The sequence below is a fragment of the Erythranthe guttata genome, chromosome 7 (genome assembly GCF_056151865.1).
Source record: "Erythranthe guttata isolate IM_541 chromosome 7, IM_541, whole genome shotgun sequence".
In the NCBI taxonomy this organism is placed as follows: domain Eukaryota; kingdom Viridiplantae; phylum Streptophyta; class Magnoliopsida; order Lamiales; family Phrymaceae; genus Erythranthe; species Erythranthe guttata.
This window is the reverse complement of record NC_142539.1, coordinates 10075058-10097952: the sequence shown is the minus strand read 5'-3', so window position 1 is coordinate 10097952 and position 22895 is coordinate 10075058. Positions and strand designations below refer to the sequence as shown.

The 22895-nt window shown below is 40.8% G+C and overlaps 1 protein-coding gene across 1 annotated transcript in view; it reads left to right on the top strand.

Moving 5' to 3' along the window:
- The first annotated feature begins 2826 nt into the window (after window positions 1–2826).
- Window positions 2827–22895, top strand: part of LOC148769176 (uncharacterized) — a 98155-nt gene continuing 78086 nt past the window's right edge. Inside the window, exons 1-2 of the mRNA XM_088820927.1 lie at window positions 2827–3158; window positions 5342–5804. The gene's annotated coding sequence lies outside the window, so the exon portion shown is untranslated. The remainder of the gene's footprint in view (window positions 3159–5341; window positions 5805–22895) is intronic.

Genomic DNA, 22895 nt, shown 5'->3' with positions numbered 1-22895 from the left:
ACTAGAGACATTGGTTCATCGAGACCTCTCTATATGTTCAATGACCGTGTGATCGTTCTAAGTGTTGTAATCGTTACGTGCATGACTTAGAGAATCGAATTCTCTAATCATCACTTAGTCAGCTCTGGCCAGAGACTTAGAAGATTACAAACTTTCAGAACACACAAGACATCCAAGACTATTCTAGCGATCGAATCCCCGACTACAATGCACAGACCTCCCACTAGATTTCGGACTGCACGAACACTGGCCCTTGGGATGGTCCTCGGTGGAACTCAGGGACAGGTCACGATACAGCTGGTCCTCTAGTGAAGTCACGGTGATGTCTAGCTCATAAGGACTAATGGTGTACAACTATTCCATAGATATCTCTACTCGATTATTGGGAACCACTTAGAGATTTCTAGGGTGAGGGAGTTCAGTGAACTCGTCAACTTACGAGCACCCACTTAAGCATGTCGATATCACAATACCGTTTACTGTTGAGATGCAGTACACATACACTAAGTGCTAGTCTCTTAATGGGAAAGGCCGATATCCTCATTGGTGGCGTAACCCTTCGACTAGGAACACGTTTAACAGTTATAATACTTTAGTAAATATCTCACGATCCTAACGATCAATTACTAGTACTTGTAATAACTGTAAGGACTATATATATGCTTGTGACAAAGGGACAAAGATATAGAATGTCAAGGTCTTTTATCATTAATACGAATAAAGGTTCGTTTATTACCATAATAAATATGAAAGACCACAGCCACATGTTGGCTTGTTGGTCACCTCCTCTAACAATCTCCCACTTGACCTAAAGCCAACTACCCATGAATCGCAATCCCATCGACTCTCGATGTTTCTCATGGACCGATCTCGGTAAAGGCTTCATGAAGGGGTCTGCAACGTTCTCTTCCGAGGTGACTCGTTCTACTATAACTTCACCTCTATCAATGATCTCTCGGATCACATGATACTTCCTGAGAATATGCTTCGACTTTTGATGAGATCGCGGCTCCTTAGCTTGCGCCACGGCTCCGGTGTTATCACAGTACAACGGTACTAGATCACTAGAGTTAGGAACGAGACCCAACTCTTGGATGAACTTCCTTATCCAAGTCCCTTCTTTTGCAGCTTCGGACGCTGCAATGTATTCCGCTTCGGTAGTGGAATCGGCCGTCGTGCTTTGCTTGGAACTCTTCCAACATACGGCACCACCATTAAGCGTGAATATAAATCCCGAATTTGACTTTGAGTCGTCCACATCTGATTGAAAACTAGAGTCGGTAAAACCCTCTAATTTCAACTCGGCACCCCCATAAACAAAAAATATATCCTTAGTCCTTCGTAAGTACTTGAGGATATCTTTCACGGCCTTCCAGTGAGCCGGGCCGGGGTTAGACTGATATCTGCTTGTGACACTCACAGCATACGCAATATCGGGTCTCGTACACAACATGCCATACATTATGCTTCCTATGGCAGAAGCATAAGGCGTCCTTTTCATCTCCTCGATTTCACTAGGTGTTTGCGGAAACATAGATTTCGAGAGACGAACCCCATGGGACATTGGCAAGAATCCTTTCTTCGATTCTTCCATGCTAAACCGTTTCATAACGGTGTCTATGTACAAGCTTTGGGATAATCCAAGCATCTTCCTTGCTCTATCTCTATAGATGCGATTCCTAATACATAAGATGCTTCTCCCAAATCCTTCATTGAGAAACGTGTAGACAACCATTCTTTCATTTGCTGCAACATTCCTACGTCATTCCCAATGAGTAAAATGTCATCAACGTAAAGCACTAAAAATATCACTGCCCTCCCACTAACCTTCTTGTATACACAAGGTTCCTCCGGGTTATTTCTCATAATCAAACTCTTTGATAGTTGAGTCGAACCTAATGTTCCAACTACGGGATGCTTGATTCAATCCATAAATGGATCGCTGGAGCTTGCAAACCTTTTGCTCACTTCCAGAAGATATGAAGCCTTCCGGCTGCGCCATGTAAATTTCTTCCTCAATATCTCCATTAAGGAAGGCGGTCTTCACATCCATTTGCCATATCTCGTAGTCGTACCACGCAGTTATGGCCAGCAAAATCCTAATGGACTTCAGCATCGCGACTGGCGAAAAAGTTTCCTCATAGTCAACACCTTGCCTTTGAGTGTATCCTTTTGCTACCAATCTAGCTTTATAGGCCGATACATTTCCATCTACTCCAATTTTCTTCTTATAGATCCACTTGCAGCCTATAGGAACAATTCCCTTAGGTGGATCTACCAAGGTCCATATGTAACAGCCCGCATTTTCATAAGCATTTATATATGATTATATTTAACATATAGTAAATACGAATATACGTGCATTTCATGAATCGAATAGCAATATATACGTTCTCTATGTGTTTATGTGATTTAGATACATTATAGTATTTTTAGAAGTAGACATTATTATTAATTGAGTAGTTGATTCTAATTATGTGATTTAACGAATTATGTGCTTTAGTCCATGGATTTTAATGATGTGCTTTAATTGATAATTAATCTAGGATTGAGATGATGTGAAATTAGTAGTTTAATTGGTATCCTATTTAATCTATATGAATTATATGTTTTAGTGTGTGTATTGGCCGTGTGTTGTGTGTGAGGGAAAATGAATTACTCCCTAAGTTTATTAATTACAAAGGACTCCCCTCTTCTCCTCTATATTGCTAAGAAGCCCCAAGGTATGTTCTCCCAAAATTGCTAATAAAACCCCAATGTCTTTTATATCGCAAATAAGGGCCTCATCTCCCCTATAAATAAACCCCTCCTCTTTACATTTTCTTCACACCAAACATCAGCCAAAAAGGCCCTCCCCTCTCCCTCTCCATCGATCAAAAACATCCCAAGAAGAATTCTCTTCTTTCACTTCAAGAAGCTCCCCTCAAGCCTCTTCCTCTTCTCTCTTCAACTCCTCTCGAAAGAGAAACTCCTCTTCTTCAATTCTGCTAAAATCTTCAAGAAACAACCCCTTCACATCCTTCAAACTCAGCCCCAAAGCCATCCAAGAACATCCATCAAACTCAGCCCCAAAGCCATCCAAGAACATCCAAGCCAAACCCGCCGAAAATCCACCGAGCCTTTGGTTTTCTTACTCCTCCATCTTCGATTTCTCTTGGGTAAGGACCTTGGTCTTTACTGAAATAATAACTTAATTAATATAAATTATATGTGTTTAATTAATTTTATGTTTGAGGTTTTAATTTTGAGCTTTAGAAGATAAAGTTCTTGATGAACACTAACTGAATTTCAGTTTCATAGCCTCTGTTTGTTTTGCATGTCTTATCGGGTAATTCTTAAGCCAAAATTATGAAATTTTATGGTAGTCTAGAACTTTCGGGTAGCTTCATTTTGATATAAATTATGCATAAATCGGATTTGTATTGAGTGAGTTATGAACCTTTTTCTGAATCTGCACAGTTTCGGAGTCATCCACGAATTATGTGTTGAATACTGTTTTATACTAATCTTATTGAGTTGATTCCACTTGAATATGATTCTAAGCTTATGAAACTGACTTTCCACAAAATTTGGTAGTGTTTAAGTAAAGGTATGAATTAATTGGTATTTTTAAAGTTAGTGGATCTGTTCTGAAATTCTGCTTGTGTTACTGCACTAAATTGATTATATCTCTTACATAGATGAGTTTCTTCATAAACTGTTTTAACCCTATAAACTAGACTTAGATATGATTTCTGAAGTTATAGTGCCTAAACTGCCAGATCTGTTTTGATCAAAGATGTATATATAGAACACTAATGAATTTTCAGGTTCTCAGCCTCGGAGTTTACTGCATGTTTCACAGATGCCCTGTTTTCATAAAATCAAGGAATTTCATGGGTAACTAGATATTTCTGTCTTCTTTAAATTGATATATTTTAATCATCAATCGGATTTCAGATGATTAAGATATGAATTATTTACTAAACCTGCACAGTTTTTGAGTCAGCTGAGGATTTGCTTTTAAAATCGATGTTTTCCTAGTTTGATTCCCTTGATTCCACTTGGAATATATTTATAACTTATAAAACCAGTTTTCTGCAAAGTCCTACATTGTTTTAACAAAAGGGTGATTTATTGGGTATTTTCAAAGTGGTTGGTTCTGTTTCTGAAAGTGTGACCACACTCCTGCACTCTTTTACTCATTTCTCTTAGTCTACTAGTTATTTTGGAAAACTGTTTTAAATTAGTCTTTTAGACTCATACAGGAGTATTGTGTCAAAGTTTCAGAATTTGTGAAGTTATGGTCTAAGAGAAATGTAATTTCAAAGTTAAGGTGTCAAAACTGTCCGATTTTCCTAAAAAACGAATTTCTTTGAATTAAAGGGGTCCTTTGTGAGCATGATTTAAACTCTTGAGACATGATTTAATATGGTAATGAATATAGATTATAATGTTAAATCTAGAGAACCATTATTAGAGTACTTATAAGTAAGATACAAAGACTAGTATATATTTGGAACTATAAGTTGTTCTTGAAACTTTCTATGTTCTAGTACTTCTACTAGATTTGATTTTCTATAGTCCTTTGAATAGGTATTATGTGATGATTATTTGAATAATGTGTTTTACTCTTATGAGGTATAAGTATGTATATATGTAAGTATATGTATATGTATATCGATAGTTTAGACCTATGATGTTATAGGCGTACTCCCTTCGGGTTGAGGAAACTTATAGCCCATAGTTATAAATTTGAGTATATACGTATATGTATAAGTATATATATATATATAAGTACCTATGTGTATATACGTGTAAAAGTATATGTGTTTTTATTACTAATGTTTAATCTATATGTGCTTACTATATCCTCGGAAATTACTTCCGGATTATGTGATTTAATTCCTTCGAATTACGTGAATGATATGATTGGAATTTTTATCGTGTTGCTATTAAGATCTTTGACTTGCGTGCATTCATCGAGTCATTAATTGGTATTGCATGGTCTACTATAGAAGAGTCAAAATTGTAACGTTGCTACGGTTGAATAGACACGGGATACGGGGGGCCGGTATCCCAACAACAGTTACCATAGAACAACAGGGTGGTTAGCTCCCACCAAATGACGGGCTCAGCATATAAACGTCTATTGCCGATGCTTACGTTAGGGATCCCAACATGTGCATAATATAATTATGACGTATAATAACATAGACAGAAAGGAACATAGACGAATACTTTAGGACTCCCATAGGTCGTGAGAGATGCGATGAGAGAGGCGTGAGTTCGTCAGACTAAGACTAATGTCCTTACTGAGCCAGTGTTTGGGCTCATGCTTTTATGCAAATTATCTTTTCAGGTTCTCCAAGCTATGTAGGAGGCCGGCGGAGAGGAGTTCGAGGAATCACGAGCTTTGTTGCCTAGATCATTTTACTCGTATTTTCTACGCAACGTTTTATCAAAAAAAAAACTAATCACATAGTATAATTTTATTTTGTACTCTGATTGGAACCCGGTCTAGTAAACGGGGGTATCTTAAATAAAGTTTATTTCCTTCCGCTGTCTTACGAGTGTTTTCTAAACCCCGGTAATGTTTTATGTGGATTATTCCGCCACCTCGAGATTGCTTTCAAAATCCCTTTCATGTTATGGTACACTCTCTATGAAAAATCTTATTTTCCGATTGTGGGTTAGATTTGAAGTAAAGGGAAATGGTTCTAAAATTCAAAGTGGTTTTTCTCAAAGTTCATAATTTGTTCCAAAAGATTTTAACAAGTCCGTCTTCAAAATCTCTTTCTTAAATTCTTATTGTTTTCTTGAGGGTGTTACACCATATCTTGCTGGAGTACATGGAGTCCATCTCGGATTTCATGGCAGTCAGCCAATGTCCCATGTCCGCATCCGATACGGCCTCATTGTATGTTCTTGGATCTTGTCCAAGATCATCATGATCTTCATCATTCTCGATGAGGAATAACCAATCCGGCATTTTCCGAACTCTTTCGGATCTACGTACCGTAGGTTCAGGAGGTATATTAGTGGATTGTTGTATTGGTTCGATTACTTGTTCTTGCGCTTGAACTTCACCTTGTGGTTCTTGAACTATTTCAAGTTCTATCATGATGCCTTTTCTATCGGATAGAAACTCCCTTTCCAAAAAGGTGGCATTTCTTGAAACAAACGTCTTTGCTTCTTTGACATAATAGAACTCGTATCCCATTGAGTCTTCGGGATACCCCACAAAATAGCACAAGTCGGATTTACTATCCAACTTATCTCCCAATATCCGCTTCACATAAGCGGGACAACCCCATATCCTAATATGTTTGTAGTTGGGTTTCCGGGAATGCCAAAGTTCATAAGGTGTGGATTTAACTGGTTTGGTGTTAACTCTATTCTGCAAATACGCGGCAGTACAAAGTGCATGACCCCACAAGTATACCGGTAAGTTCGTGAACCCCATCATTGATCGAACCATATCTAATAAAGTTCGATTCCGACGTTCGGAGACTCCATTAAGTTGAGGAGTTCCCGGTGGAGTCCATTGGGGTTGTATCCCATTCTCTTTTAGATAGTCAATGAACTCGATGCTCAAGTATTCTCCACCACGATCGGATCGCAGCTTCTTAATACTTCGTCCGAGTTGCTTTTCCACTTCGTGTCTAAAATCTTTGAACCTTTCAAATGTTTCAGACTTGTACTTCATCAAGTACATATACCCATACCTAGAATAATCGTCGGTAAAGGTAGCGAAGTAGTTGTATCCACCCTTCGCACTAACACTTAGTGGACCACATACGTCTGTATGGATCAAATCCAAAAGACCCTCGGCTCGTTCCATTTTCCCTTTGTAGGGTGATTTGGTCATTTTCCCTTTAAGGCAAGATTCACAAGTTTGTAGTGATTTCACGTCCTCCAAAGAGAACAATCCTTCACTGACAAAATCGTTCATCCTTCTTAAAGAGGCATGACCTAATCTAGCGTGCCAAAGTTGTGCGGGGTTTTGATCTATCTCCTTACCTTTTGTTGATATAACATTAATAGGTATTTCATTTGGATTTAGTTCATACAAGTTGTTTAATAGTCGTCCTTTGCAAATCAAATTCTCATTCTTTTGTATAATGCAAATCGAATTTCCAAAAACAAAAGTAAAACCTTCAATATCTAATACAGGAATAGAAATAAGGTTTCTAATGAGGGACGGAACAAATAAACAATCGTTCAAAACAATAGGAAAACTAGAATCCAAAACATTTAAGTAAATTGTACCAATGGCTTCACCAGCAACTCTTGCTCCATTCCCCATCCTTAGGAAGGTCTCATCCGCTCTAAGTCTTTGACTTCTTGTCATTAGCTGCAAATCATTGCACAAATGTGAGCCACAGCCCGTATCCAATACCCAAGAAGAAGAGTTGACAGACAAATTTACGTCAATGAAGTACGTACCCTTTTCAGAACTTTTCTGCTTTAGGTAAGCCTTGCAGTTGCGGCGCTAATGTCCTTTCTTTCCACAGTGATGGCAAGCATCATCAACTTGCTTGCTGACCTTTGCCTTGGGGCCCCCACTACCTTCACCCACTTCGAACTTGATGTTTGGGAAGGGAACTCTTTCCTTTCTCTTCTTTTGGGAAGAACTCTTCTTTCCAGAAGTAGCAGCAATGAGAACAGACTTCTCTTTCTTAATGGTGGACTCGAAACTGACCAACATGTTCATCAACTCAACCAAGGGAGGATCTAGTTTGTTCATGTTGAAGTTCACTATGAACGATTCATATGAACTAGGAAGAGACAACATGATCAAATCCAACGAGAGCTCAGCCGAAAGGGTGACATCGAGATTCACTAGCATTTCAAGGAGAGTGATCATTTTGAGACAGTGCTCGTGGACCGAAGTCCCTTCGCGCAGTCTCGCCGTGATCAACTCCTTTGTAGCAGCGTACCTCGATGCCCTAATATTCTCACTATACATGCTATCGAGATGAGCCTTTATATCGAAAGCATGCTTGTGAGACTCATATTTCCTCGCAAGCGCGGGCTCCATGGCGGCTATCATATAGCACCTAGCATGAGTGTCATCCTTTTTCCAAGCTTCATAAGTTTCCTTTTCAGCATCAGTCGTTGTGGCAGGTATAGTGGTGGGAAGTCTCTCGTTCAGAACGTAGAGACGCCCTTCAACGGTTAACACAAGCTTAAGACTACGCAACCAATCTAGGTAATTTGGGCCATTGAGTTTATTGTCGAGGATTGACATTATGGGATTCTTAGAAATGATTATCTGAGAGGTATAGAGAAGAGGATTATTAGAGATTCGCGTTAAATGATTGTTTGCAATTAAATGTTTGGTCTTATGTTATTTAATTGTTCTCCCACTAATTTTATCGAGTTCCACTTCCCTCTAGTAGACAAACGAGAAAACTGATTTTTCTTAATGGGATTTAGGTCCAATAGACAAATATAACCCGTAGTTAATCTAGCCCGATTATATTTGCCCAAAGGTAGATCGCAATCAATCATATCCACAATATGACCCTAAATTAATTTTCCTCACACTTGATAATGACCTAAGTTAATCTCGCGAATATCAAAATCGTCGTGTGTCAAGTCTAACCTACCAATCAAAGATGCTCATAGAACTTGATTATGCCAAACTAATGCAGTTCCTAGTTAATCTAGCCGACCACATTAATCCAACATAACCCTTTTCTATGGCTACCTTCATCGCTATGTCAATTGAATTACAGCTTGCTCCACCATAGCACTCCTGGCTAACACGGCTTACTGCACTACAGTGAAGGGCTACACATAATCCAACCGTTGGCAGAAGGAAAGAAATAACTCAACAGATTGGGTATTTCTTTATAGCATGAAATGATTCTTAATAAGATTCAGGATGAGGGATTTTTATTAAAAATTTTATCTCATCAGAAAGTTCGGATTGGTCTATGTGATTCCTACATCTATGTTCTCTAAAGGTATATGGAAACGTATATTGGCCTAAGAGGAACATACGACCTAACTACATAATTAATTACATTAATTAATTATCGGGTTTTTCAAAATAATTATAGAACCTCAACTAGCATAAATCATTCATATAATATTGAGGTACTACTAATTAAGTTGAACTTATAATCAATATTATATATGTGTTCTATTAATTGAAATCAATTTAACGATTTAAATTAATTAATCAATCTAACACCTATTTACTAAAATAGATGATTGTTGACTCGATTATCTAATTGGGATTAATTGAAAATAATTTTCCGAAAATTAAAATCAATTTGTTTTAAGTTTAATTTTAGAAATCAATTTTTTTTTTTTTTCAATGAACCAGTTCGGCCCAACCGGTCTGACCGGTTCGGACCGATGCGGTCCAGTTCTGCCCGGTCCAGTTGACCCAAATCAGTGGGCCGGGTCAGTTAGGCCGAGAACCGGTCTAACAGACCCGAATCCACTTCGATTTGGTCAATTGGATCATGCACAACCTTCGAACCGGCCGGTTCGACCGGTTCGATCCAAACAAAATAAAAACCGACATTTTAAAAATAATTTCAGATCCGATTTTCCAATTGTAAACAATTTTAAAGCTGGAAAAATTCTAAACAATATTTCAAAAATATTTTAAACTTACGAAAACTCCCAATTACATAATACAACAATAACTACTTTAATAAATCGAACATGCATAAAATCATAGCATATATAAATAAACGCAATTAATTGCGCAACGAGCTCTGATACCACTGTTGGGTTTCGGGCACGTGTACGCAGCGGAAAAAAAAAAATTTATGCGATTTAAACAACTTTAAAACACATAAACACATGCCCGATAATTATAACAATTAATTGCGTACCTTTGCGCTTCCAGCGAAAATAAAAACAACATACATGCTCAATAATTTAACCGAATTTAAATCAATTTAGCATGCTCGCGTTTAAATCAAATAACATGCTCGTAACATATAAATCAAATTTCATGTATTCACATAAAATCATACAAGAACGAAAATACATATTTAATTTAAACGTATACGAATCAAGAACAATGAATCGTGAGTTTACCTCTTGAAGCGTGATGTAGGCGCACTAAGCAAGACGAGATTGCTACGGAAACCAATCTGTATAATCCGGGGCAGCAGCGGTGGAGCGGCAGCAGGGGCGTGACGGCCACTGCGGCGCGTGTAACTCACGCGTGGTCTTCGGGCGGCGCGTGGGGTTGCGTGCGACTTCGGCTCGTGTGCTGCTCCTCGATTCTTTGATCTTCGATCTTCCTCCTCTCGGATTCCACCTCGTATACTTCGATCTACTAAACACATGGCACTAGACACGTAATAGTTAGAAATAACGGAAGAAAAGAAAGAGGGAAAATTATACCGAAAGGGATCGGCCAACGGATGGCCGATTCCGGCGACGGCGGCGCGGTGGCCGAGGAGAGAGGGCCGAGTGAGAGAGAGTGTGAGCGGCTAGGGTTAGGGTTTTGTGTTGTGTGTGGGTAAGACCTATAAATCTTGTATTTACAGTGTCTTGCATAAAACCCTAGCGGGCTTAAGTTGGACCGGGCCCAACAGCTTAAGTTTGCTAGTACTTTTACTTGCTCGTCTCTCTCAATTCAATGACCGAAAAATTGCAACGATTACATTTTCGGAATCATTATAAAGTCCTCGTCATTACGAGTGCCAACTCTCAATTTCCAACTTTCCAAAAGTGGAAACCCTAGTTCAGTGCACTTTCAAAATTTGGAAACTTCCCGATTTAGAAAGTCCACTACAATGTTCGCCTATTCTTTTTATTTTCTTATTCTCATTCATAATTACAAATTACGAATGTTGAACCCAATCATATTGACTTCCAATCATGCAGAGATAAACCATTTTATCTCTGACCGTTTATTCAAAGATCTCATGTGCACGAGCAGTGTGACCCTCGATGGTTCAGGTGTAAGCTAGTCGTGGGCCCACAACCCTTTGTGGTCAAAACTCGTCCCTTAGAGTTACGATTAAGATGAAGCTCGATTCACCTTAATCACCCAACGAATCAAGATTGGCGTCTAGCAACTACGCGTCATGATTCCTTAGATACAAATGAAGTGCCTGCAAGAACCTTCAGATATAGTTAACGTACAGTACGGTCCATTCGATTCATATGTCCCGATTGAACTAGAGGCATTGGTTCATCGAGACCTCTCTATATGTTCAATGACCGTGTGATCGTTCTAAGTGTTGTAATCGTTACGTGCATGACTTAGAGAATCGAATTCTCTAATCATCACTTAGTCAGCTCTGGCCAGAGACTTAGAAGATTACAAACTTTCAGAACACACAAGACATCCAAGACTATTCTAGCGATCGAATCCCCGACTACAATGCACAGACCTCCCACTAGATTTCGGACTGCACGAACACTGGCCCTTGGGATGGTCCTCGGTGGAACTCAGGGACAGGTCACGATACAGCTGGTCCTCTAGTGAATTCACGGTGATGTCTAGGTCATAAGGACTAATGGTGTACAACTATACCATAGATATCTCTACTCGATTATTGGGAACCACTTAGAGATTTTTAGGGTGAGGGAGTTCAGTGAACTCGTCAACTTACGAGCACCCACTTATGCATGTCGATATCACAATACCGTTTACTGATGAGATGCAGTACACATACACTAAGTGCTAGTCTCTTAATGGGAAAGACCGATATCCTCATTGGTGGCGTAACCCTTCGACTTGGAACACGTTTAACAGTTATAATACTTAAGTAAATGTCTCACGATCCTAACGATCAATTACTAGTACTTGTAATACTTGTAAGGACTATATCTATGCTTGTGACAAAGGGACAAAGATATAGAATACCAAGGTCTTTTATCATTAATACGAATAAAGGTTCGTTTATTACAATAATAAATACGAAAGACCACAGCCACATGTTGGCTTGTTGGTCACCTACTCTAACATTGAAGCCACCTCAACTTCGGAACACAAAGCAAGTGGGAGGAGGGGATGACACTCCCAATTTTCTAAAGAGAAAATGGGTGATGGCTGTTAAAGACGACCTCATCACCCCCTCGACCAATCAAGATGCCTGCGGCACAAGACTCGCAGCAGTAGAAGAACTGAAAAGTGTAGAGTTGATCCCGGGCGATCAAAATAAACTACTCCGAGTAGGAACCAGCCTCGAGCCCGAAGCCGAAGCAAAGCTCGTAGATTTCCTTCGAAGAAAAGCTGATGTTTTTGCATGGAGAGCAGAAGATCTCGAAGGTATTCCTCCATCTAAACTTGTTCATTAGCTCGACGTTGACCCGAAACTCAAGCCGGTAAAACAAAAGAAAAGGACTTTTGGACCAGAACATAATAAACACATCAAAGCGGAAGTCGAAAAGCTCCTGGCGGCTGGTCAGATACGCCCGGTCCAATATCCCGAATGCTTGTCAAATTTTGTCCTAGTGGCGAAATCGGGGGGAATGTGGCGCTTATGTGTGGATTTCACCAACCTAAATAAAGCTTGTCCTAAAGATCCTTCCCCTCTCCCAAGGATCGATCAACTTGTGGATTCTACCTCAGGGCGTGAGTTGTTAAACTTTCTAGATGTATACCAATGGTACAACCAGATCCAACTAGCCCCTGAAGACCAAGATAAAGTGAGTTTCATTACCGATCGAGGCATATACTGCTACAAGGTAATGCTATTCGGCCTCAAGAACGCTGGAGCGACTTATCAACGGCTCGTGAACACCATGTTCGCTGATCTCATTGGGAATAACATGGAAGTGTATATCCATGATATGCTAGTTAAAAGCGCTAAGGCCAAAAACCATTTGAAGGACCTCGAAGAGTGCTTCGCTATTCTCAGAGAATAGAAAATGAAGTTGAATCCTTCGAAATGCTCGTTCTGGGTGAAGGGTGGCAAATTCTTAGGTTACATGATCTCACAGCGAGGAATCGAAGCAAACTCACCTAAGATTGACGCCCTGATCAACATGGCCCCGCCCAAGTTCATAAAAAATGTCCAACAATTGAACGGTTGTTTGGCAGCACTGAACCGATTTTTTTCCCGCTCAGCAGACAAAGGACTTCCTTTCTTCAGAGTGCTGCGAGAAGGGAAGAATTTCAAGTGGACGGAAGAGTGACAAAAAACATTCCAGGAGGTGAAGCAATACTTAGCATCGCCACCCCTCCTGACCAAACCAAGGGAAGGAGATGAACTTTTATTGTATTTAGCAACTACGTCAGAGGCAATCAGTGCGGTTTTAGTGCTCGAAGGTGAACGAGGGCATCAACCTATCTACTATGTCAGTCGCACCCTACGAGGATCCGACCAGAGATATTAAAACATAGAACGGCTGGCCCTAGCATTAATCACGGCAGCACGAAAACTGCGGCCTTATTTCCAATCACACTAGGTGGTAGTGTTGACAAATTTCCCTCTTAAACAAATCTTCCAAAGTCCTGAAACATTGGGGAGGATGGCCAAATGGGCAATCGAGCTCAGCGAGTATGGGATAGAATTGCGATCACGCCCCGCGATCAAAGCAAAAGTCCTTGCAAATTTTCTCGGCGAAATGACCTTTAGCGAATCTACGTGTTCTGCCCCAACTTGGACAGTTTACGTAGACGGTTCCTCTACTACGGGGGGCAGTGGGGCAGGAATCTGGATCATGAGTCCTGAAGGCGATGCCCTGGAGTACGCACTAAAGCTAGAATTTCCAGCCTCAAATAATGAAGCGGAGTACGAAGCCCTCGTAGCTGGATTGAAGTTAGCTCAAGCAGCTGGAGCTAAGAAGTTGGTTACATACAGTGACTCCCAACTAGTAGTAAACCAAGTCTTAGGAACATATGAAGCCAAAGAAGAAAGTATGATTAAGTATCTCGAGTTAGTTAAGCGTCTCATTGCGAATTTCCAGAAGGTGGAAGTCAAGAAAATACCTAGAGCCGAAAACGCCATGGCAGACAAGTTGGCTCGCTTAGCGAGTTCTATGTCAAAGCTCGACAGTCGCAAGATCACCTTTCTCTCCTCCGCCAAACCCGAGATAGAAATGGGCACACGAATCCTTTGTACCAGCAACACTCGATGTTAGAAGGACGAAATAATAGAGTATCTTTCCACGTCAGAGTTACCCCAGGACAGAGCAGCGGCGAGAAAATTAAAAATAAAAGTCGCTCGATTCCTACTTATTGGGGGGAGCTGTACAAGAGAGGTTTCTCGGTACCTTACCTAAGATGTCTCGGATCGGACGAAGCAAGATACGTCCTCCGCGAAATTCATGAAGGAATTTGTGGGAACCACCTAGGAGGGCGAGCACTAGCCGTCAAAGCGTTACGCCAAGGATACTTCTGGCCAACAAGGCGTCAAGACGCTAGATAGTTAGTGGAGAAATGTAGAGCTTGCCAAATGCACGCTAACATTATTCATGTACCTGGATCTCTTCTCCAACCAATTGACAGCCCGGTTCCTTTCGCTCAATGGGGGATAGATCAGGTGGGGCCGTTCCCACAAGCTAGCGGACAACGCAAATTCTTAATCGTGGCGGTTGACTATTTCACCAAGTGGGTGGAAGTAGAGCCCTTGGCTAAAATAGCTGAAGTGGGCGTCATTCGGTTTCTATGGAAGAATGTGGTATGCCGTTTTGGGATACCACTAGCCCTAATATCAGATAACAGAACTTAGTTATGCGGAAGCAAGGTCGCGGACTAGTGTGAAGGGCTATCAATGAAGAAATTCTTGACTTCAGTAGGAAAACCTCAAGCTAACGGCCAGACTGAAGTTACAAACCGCACCATTTTGCAACACCTCAAAGCCAGATTAGGAGAAGCAAAGGGCGTCTGGGTCGAGGAGCTCCCTAGTGTTTTATGGGCTTATCGTACAACTCCCCGAACTTCCACAGGTGAATCACCTTTCAATCTCGCTTATGGGATGGAAGTCGTCGTTTCAGCCCAAATAGGGCAACCATCATGGCGGATATCCATCTACTCAATCCTACACAATGATTTGGCGATAAGAGCAAGTTTGGATCTTGTGAATGAAGTTAGAGAGGGCGCTTCTACGCGAATGGAGGCTTACAAAACTCGAATGGCGCGGGACTACAACCAAAGAGTCAAACCAAGATCATTTCAGGTAGGGGACTTAGTACTTCGAAAACTTGGGATCTCAAAGGCTGTAGGGAAGTTGGACCCAAAATGGGAAGCACCATACAAGGTTACTCAAGTGGTCAGTACCGAAGCTTACCGGCTTCAGCATATGGATGGACGTCAAGTTCCAAGGACTTGGAACATAGGGAATTTGAAGAAATATTTCGCTTAGCACCTTAGGCGTGCAACTTTTTTTTCAATAATAAATCAGGAGCATATTGCTCGCTGTAATGCTTAAACTATGGAATAAGTCGGGAGCATACCGCTCGCCGGAACACTTTAAATTATGTAATAAGTTGGCAGCATATCGCTTGCCACATAAAGTTAAATAAAATGCTTTAGCTTGAGGCATATTGCCCACCCCAATCCGCGACCGTTTTACTTGATATCATGTCAATTAAATTTTTATTCTAAAATTCCATTATTATTTTTATTATTATTATGTAGTCCTTGAATCAAAGAGTGACCACACGACACTCAAACAAAAAAGAAATATATCACTGATTAAAGCTAAAGGGGAAGATAACAAGGATCATAAGGGTCCGGCCAACTCGAACTTTATTTTCTCACTCCCCAACGCTTAAATTGATAGAGAAATCAATTTCTCAAGGACTCCGCAACGCTAAATTAAGAAAAAATTGGCGAAACCGCGGAGCCTCTACATAAAAACTTAGGGGACTCATCATCCACTAAGTACCAAAGAGCACAAAAATTGCGAAATTGAAAGGACATAAAAATAAAAGTCCAGTTATAAAGAAAATACATGCAATTAAAATAAAAAAAAAAAAAGAAAAAAAAAAGACAAAAGTCTTAAAAATAATTCATAAAGGAAATACTACTACTCAAGCGAGGATAAACGAATAAACGACCGCACCACTAGGCTATCGGGTCAACACTCGCGTCTTCAGCTCGAGTAGCTTCAGGCAACTCATCAGACTCATCACCCTCACCCAGGGCGCCAATTTTTTCCGCCCCAATTTCTGGCTAGAGTTCCAAAACGCTCGGCTCTATCTCCCGTATGTAGGGGTGGAGATCGGACGGATCGGATCGGAATCCACCCCTTCGGAAAATTTCTGATTTTTTCGGAAGTGAAAAATCACTTTCGATTCCGATTCCGAATATTTCGGAATACAAAAGGTCGTTCCTATTCCGATTCCATTTCGAAATACAATCGGGATTTCAGAATTTTCGAAAACGTCGTTCACTATGCCCGGTGACTGAAGCACGGAAGAAAAGCAACGGCCACGGCGGAGATTTATAGGGAATAACGATAGCTTTTGGGCAGCAACTCCGGCGATCTTGAGATAAAAAGGATTGTGGTATTTTGCAGCAATTCCAGCCTCTATTTCGCGATCGCGAAGGCAACGATTAAAGATATGGTAAGTTTTATGACTCATATGGTAGAGAAGAAGAGTTAGCGGTGGAAAGAAAAAAAAGTTCAGATGAGAGAGATGTGAAGCGGCGCAAGAAAAAGAAGAAAAAAAAATTCAGAGCAGGGAGATGAGGGAGATGAACGGCGCAAGAAGTAGAAGAACGAAATTAGGGTTTTATTATAACTTTGTGGTATTTACGTTTTAGTCCCTAAAATTCTGAATATTCAATATTTGGGCTCATAAAATTGCTAAAGTGGGCTGCCTTGCTGGGCTGTCTAGCTAAAGTAGGCTTTTTAAAGCCTAACTACAAACAATATAGTAAATTAGTAATGAGGAAATATTAAAAAAATTCGGAGCATTTCGGAAAAATTATCGGAAATTTCGGAATTATTTTTGGATCGGAATTTGGAAATTCTGAATAATTCATATACAATTCCGATTCCGATCCGTTTTTTTCGGAAAGAATCGGAAATCTGAATTTCGGAATTCGGACTACAAAAAATCGTTCCAAAATTGGAAAAAATCGGATCAAATTCGGCAGAAATCGGAAATTTCGTTCCGATTTCCACCCATACCCGTAGGATAGCCTCTGGGACAAGCTTCGAAGCACGAACTTGACCACGGATATCCCGCACGATCTCTGCAAAGAACCCACTAGCATAATTATCCCGCACCTCGGTATAAGACTCGCTCCCTAAGAACTTGTCGACCACCATCAAACCCAAAGGCGTCTTCAAGACGTCATCTGACCCCTTATGAGCTTCCATGTAAGTAAGTGCGTCGGTCTTCTCGTTCTCCAAAGATAGGCTTAGATCCTTAATCCTAGCTTCGGCCTTCAGAAGACTCGATTTTTCCTCATCCGCACGGGTCGCCAAGCTTTGACACTTTTTCTCCAAGGCACTCAGCTTGCCTTTTTCTTCATCAAGAGACTTCTTCAAACCTTCAATCTCTGAGCAAAGGGAGGCATTGACACCCTGAACACCCACATACAACAAATTAACGTTCAATTTCTCTGCTTGCATCTTGGCATGCTCAGCCTCCAAGCCCCTCCCGCGATCAATAATCAAGGGCACGAAAGTCATAGTTTAAAAAAATAAAAATAAAAAATAAAAAATAATAATAAAAGAATTATTATTATTAAAAATAATAATAATAATTCAAATATAGATATGTGCAACAAATACGGTACCAACCCGAGCAAAGGAGGACGCCAACCCTTCGATCATATCATCCAGAGGTTTCCCGGCGAGACGAGTCGAATCAAACTCCGTCGGGAAACCCATTACCTTCTCCACGGCCAAGGCACTATCAAGAACGTCAAACACCGAACCGCCATTTTGCGTCCTATCAACACCAGCAACAAAATTCCCTTTCCACGCATTAACGGGCGGTAACACCAACTCCTCAGCTCCTAAGGTGCGAGGCCTTTTTTCATGCATGGTGATAGGGGCGACACGGGTATCCCGAAAAGCGGAGGGCGTCTTGAGCTCACTCAAAGGCAGCGGGGGTGCACTCACAATAGCTTGTCGACCTTTGTCGGCGGATTTGGGATCCGAGACTCCAGCGCTCTTCTTCACAGCCACCTCCGGACCACGCAACGATCCCACCCCATGGACTGTTTTTTTCCCTCTACTTCGATCCTCAGCAGTGCCTCTTCCCGACTCCCTCGCCACAGGCCTCAAGGCCGGAGGTGTGTTTCGAGACACGGGCTTCGAGGATCCATTGTTCATGCAACGACGTTTGAAGTCATTATAGCTCATCGTCTCACCTGCAGAACACGAAAACAGCAAATACAAAAATATTAGCTTCAAGAAGACTATAAAGAAAAATAATGGAACAATCAATATATCGTAACTCCTCTACCCTTAGAAAATAAAGTCAAAGGGTCGAAGCAATAATCGAAAAAACCTATTCCGATACAATCCATTTTAAGTCTAGAATATTCATTACTCCACTCAACGGGATGCACTTCACCCCATACAGACGGAACTTCCCAATCATTCCGCACGTATAGGAACAACTCTTTCCAGCTCCCCCACTTATTATCATTTTTCTTCAAAAACTTGCATTTCGACCGAAAATGAAAATGAAAATTAGGAGCTTTGTCCCTAAGCGGCTTCACAAGAAACATAGACTGAAACAAATTCGCCGAAATTGGAAAACCCTCAGACTCAGCGCGATGGAAAAATCCTTTGAAGTAGAGAAATGCGTTTGGCGTTAATTGGCTAAGGCTTACCTTGACATCGCGACAAATTTGAACAAGAACTGGGTCGGATGGCAAAGTGATTCCCACCCAAAATGAAGCAAGGTATACCATAAAGTAGCCATCAGGAGGTGTGTAACATCTTCATCCCTCACCCGGAACCAATATCTCAATAGCACCATCGACACGTAGATGATCGAAAATCTCGGGAAGTTGACCGACTCTAAAGGAAGAATCAAAAATTTAATTTGGAAAATAATTATGAGTTTTCCCCATGAGAACTACCACCATAAAGGTCGACTGGTCCTTCGTCCTCATCAATCAAGAAGCTCTCGTCAACCTCGGGTTCAACTCTTTTCTTTGACTCACGGCGCACGGAATTTTTTAGATTTTAGTTCGTCCCAAATACATTAATACGTCAAGACGACGACCAAGTCTCAGGATTACTAGATTCTAACTCCACGGAAAAAAACCCCGGACCCACATCGTCATTGGCAGCAAAAACACGACGTTCGGCGAAAAAAAACGGGCTCGGAACGCCCTTGTACGCGCCCCCCACGCGCCGCCGAGCTCCCGGACGCGCGCCCACGCGCGAAACAGCTCCCAGCAGCAGTTTCCATGCGCGCCATGCGCCCCACGCGCCTCACACGACCCCTTTCCACGCGCGCCACGTGCTCCACGCACGCGGCCCTCTCTTTACCCTTACCTCGTGACGCCATGCTGACGTCATGTTCCACTCCTACCCGAGTTGACTCGTCGGACCGAGTTGACCCGACCGATTCCTATGACTGATTTGACACACTTGCCCGACCGAGTTGGCCAAGCCGACCGGGCTGACCCGCCCGCCCGAGTCGACTCGGCCACCAGACTCGCCCGGCCCGACCGAGTTGACCCGCTAGGCCCCCATTGCACCCGCTTCTCGATGTCCAGTGACGTCATGCCACCCAGGGCTGACATCACAGCCGTCTTTTCGGCGCAGAATTCCGTGCCCGAGCCGCCAGACCTATTTTTTCCTCGAACAACGCATTTACACTGTTTCGCACATAACTTCTCGCTCACAACTTGAAATTTCGAAAAATTGGTACTCCCGAACTCTAAATTTCGCCCTCTTGCAACCCGGCTATCAAGATTTTTGGAATTCCGAACTTCAAAAATATCGGAATCCGAATTAACTCCAGATAGTTCGTTGCTAGACTCATCCAACAACCTTAGACTCGACATTCAAATTCTACGCCTTTATCAAACGCGATTTCGAGACTCCAAACAATAACGAAGGGATTCAACCAACGACATAGTAATTCAAGAAAAATAAAGAAAGCAGATTGGAGGAGATATTTATACCTTTGGAAGAAGACCAAATAACCTTTAAATTTCGGAAGCACAATTTCAGAAAATGAGACCTCAAAAAACAAGAAAAAGGAAAAAACCCTACAAGGACATAGGAGGCCTTATATATTACTTCTAAGAAGGCTCACGGGCCCGTAATCCAACTTGGAAGTGGCGGGCTTAATTATATGGCTAATCATAATTAGGCCCATAATTATAATTAGGATTAGGCCCATGTCACTCTATTTTATCTAATTGTATGTGAAAATTCAATTAGCATACTTTTTACCCTTAAATGACAACACTTTGTCCCACATCGGATTTCTACAAAAGTTCTACCTATCCATCCACCTATAAATGTATGTTTCATTTCACATAGAAAGATACACACTAATTTGGCAATTAATTATTATTATTTGCTTATATTATTACATCTTCTGACTTGAGCGTCGGAGGATAATCGTCGGGCCAAACCCGGCGTGTCATCTAGTGTTTCAATTATTTTATAGGAATTAGCGGGAAGATTCGTTGACTACCCAAGACACGTGGCAGTGACCTTCGACATTCTCTATCATCTCGAGCTCAAAGACCGTTGGGTTGTTCAATCCTCATTTGAGCAGCATTATTTTGGCGTCGTCTGTGGGAATGCAAACTCGATCACGTGACACAGGAGGAGGTGGTCAAGGTAGTCTCAATTGTCTTCAATTTTTAATTTTATTTTTTTCTTTTTATTTTTTTTTTGTTTTTCTAATAATTATTTAAACTGGGAGAGGTGGCGTTTTTGTAATTTCAGAGGTTAGATCAAACGGTGTTAATGTCAAATGTCTGACAACTAACAGTGAGGGCCACATTGAGACAATTTTGGGGGGGGGGGGGGGGGGGGGGGGGGAATCGATGCAATTGAGAGTATGAGGGGTAAAGTGATACAAAACTGAAGTACACGGAGGGAAAGTGGAATTTACCCTCTTTTTTTTTTTTAAGGGTAAATTGCATTTCATCCCTATAATTTTCTAATTTCCTCATTTCCCCCCTCAAAATTAAAAAACAAAGGGCAAATTGCATATCATCACCTGCAAATTTCTAATCCCGCATTTTACCCCCTATTGTTTTTTAAAGTGAATGCCCCTTTCAAAATGTTATTCTTGTTGCACATTGCCCCGATAGCAAACTCCGATGGATTATTGATCGGAATTTAGTATTTTTGTTGTATGTTGCCCCTTTAAATGTTATTTTTGTTACACATTGCAACACACTACTTTTTTGCACATTCCCACCCTCCAAAAATTTGCTTTTCGGACAAAGCGCAACCAAAATAATATTCGAACGGGGAGTATCCCTTTTTAAAAAATTTAGGGGGGAAAGTGCCAAAATGAGAAATTTATAGGGGGTGAAGTGCATTTTGTCCAAAACCAAAATCTTTCAAAGCCATATTGTCTCCGTCGAGGCCTACATAAGCAAAATATATTACTCGTTCAGTTTAACAATTTTGGATTTTATATGAGGATTATTTGTATACAAGATTGAACTAGTGTTTAGTTACATCAAAGATTAATGTACTGTTTATTACCCCTATGTCATACCGAATTGCTAAAAAAAAAATCTTCTATGCTCCGAATATTAGCAAAAAAAAAGGTAAAAGATAAAAAGTAATGGCCTATGATGTTTTTTTAGCACATTCTCTAAATGGTACGACTTTTGGGAAGTAGTTTTGCTAATAAAGTTGTGTAGACTGTCCTATATGATTTTTCCAGTCATACATCATGTTCATTTCTCTTGAAAAAGCGTCGCAACCAGAAAAAAGTAAATACCATCGCTCCTCGCTTCGAAATAACATATATCGTTAGTATAGGGGTCATCCTTCAAATGGGATGTAAATGCATTAAAAGATACTTCTACATTATGCCAAGAAAGATGACAAAAGTATAAAGTATTTCCAATAATATTCTCGCAAAATTTCCAATTAAAAATCATAATCTGAATGAAAGTAATATGTACCTAAATGATTATCTTAGATGTGTAATGCAATTTCATTCTGGGTGGCATCTTGTTGGCCACGTGACCCTCGTATTAGAAGGCAAAACCATATGTGTTGTTTAGAAAAACGGTAAATAGAATTTGACCCCCTTGTCGTTACATTTTTTTGCAAATGGCCCCGGGTGTTCGTAATGTCAGTACATAACCCCTTTGTGGTTGATAGGGGTAGCTTCCGTCAATTTTTCCGTTAAAATTAATTGCGCGTGTCAAACGTCAAAATACTATATTTTGCAGATGACTTTCTTGTGCTTACACTTTCCCTTTAATTTTTGGCCTACAATGGCAATAAAAACATAGACTCCCCTAACTTTTCAAATTACAAAACGGCCCAAAGAGGGGCAAAAAAGGGAAAGCCTAGAACTAGCAGCCCAATAGCTAACTAATTTACGGAAATTAACTAAAGGTCCCCAAATTGGGGTACTAATGCCAAAACTCAGAATACTTCAACTTGGATCCCACTCTTGAATGAATCTGTTGATAATCAAATAAACCAAGCTTGCGCAGCAGCTACCTCTCTTAAACACCATCTTCATTTAAACTTCGAAACTTTACGAAAATGAGGCATTCTAACACGGTCAAGGATTATGGAAGTTCGAATCTGGCTAGGGCATTCACTTGCTAAATATCGTTTCATCTCCTTGTGCTCATATGCCAGTTTAGCAAATTCATCGACAACACCATTCGCCTCTCTATAAACATGGTGACCGACCCAAGAGTCTTGAAGTAGCTGACGAATGGCAGATATACTGTAATGAATCTCCCATGCAACTGTAGCCTTGGCAAATAACATATCTAATACAAGCTTTGAGTGCGATTCAAAGATCGCTTCCTCGACTCCCAACTCCCGACATAT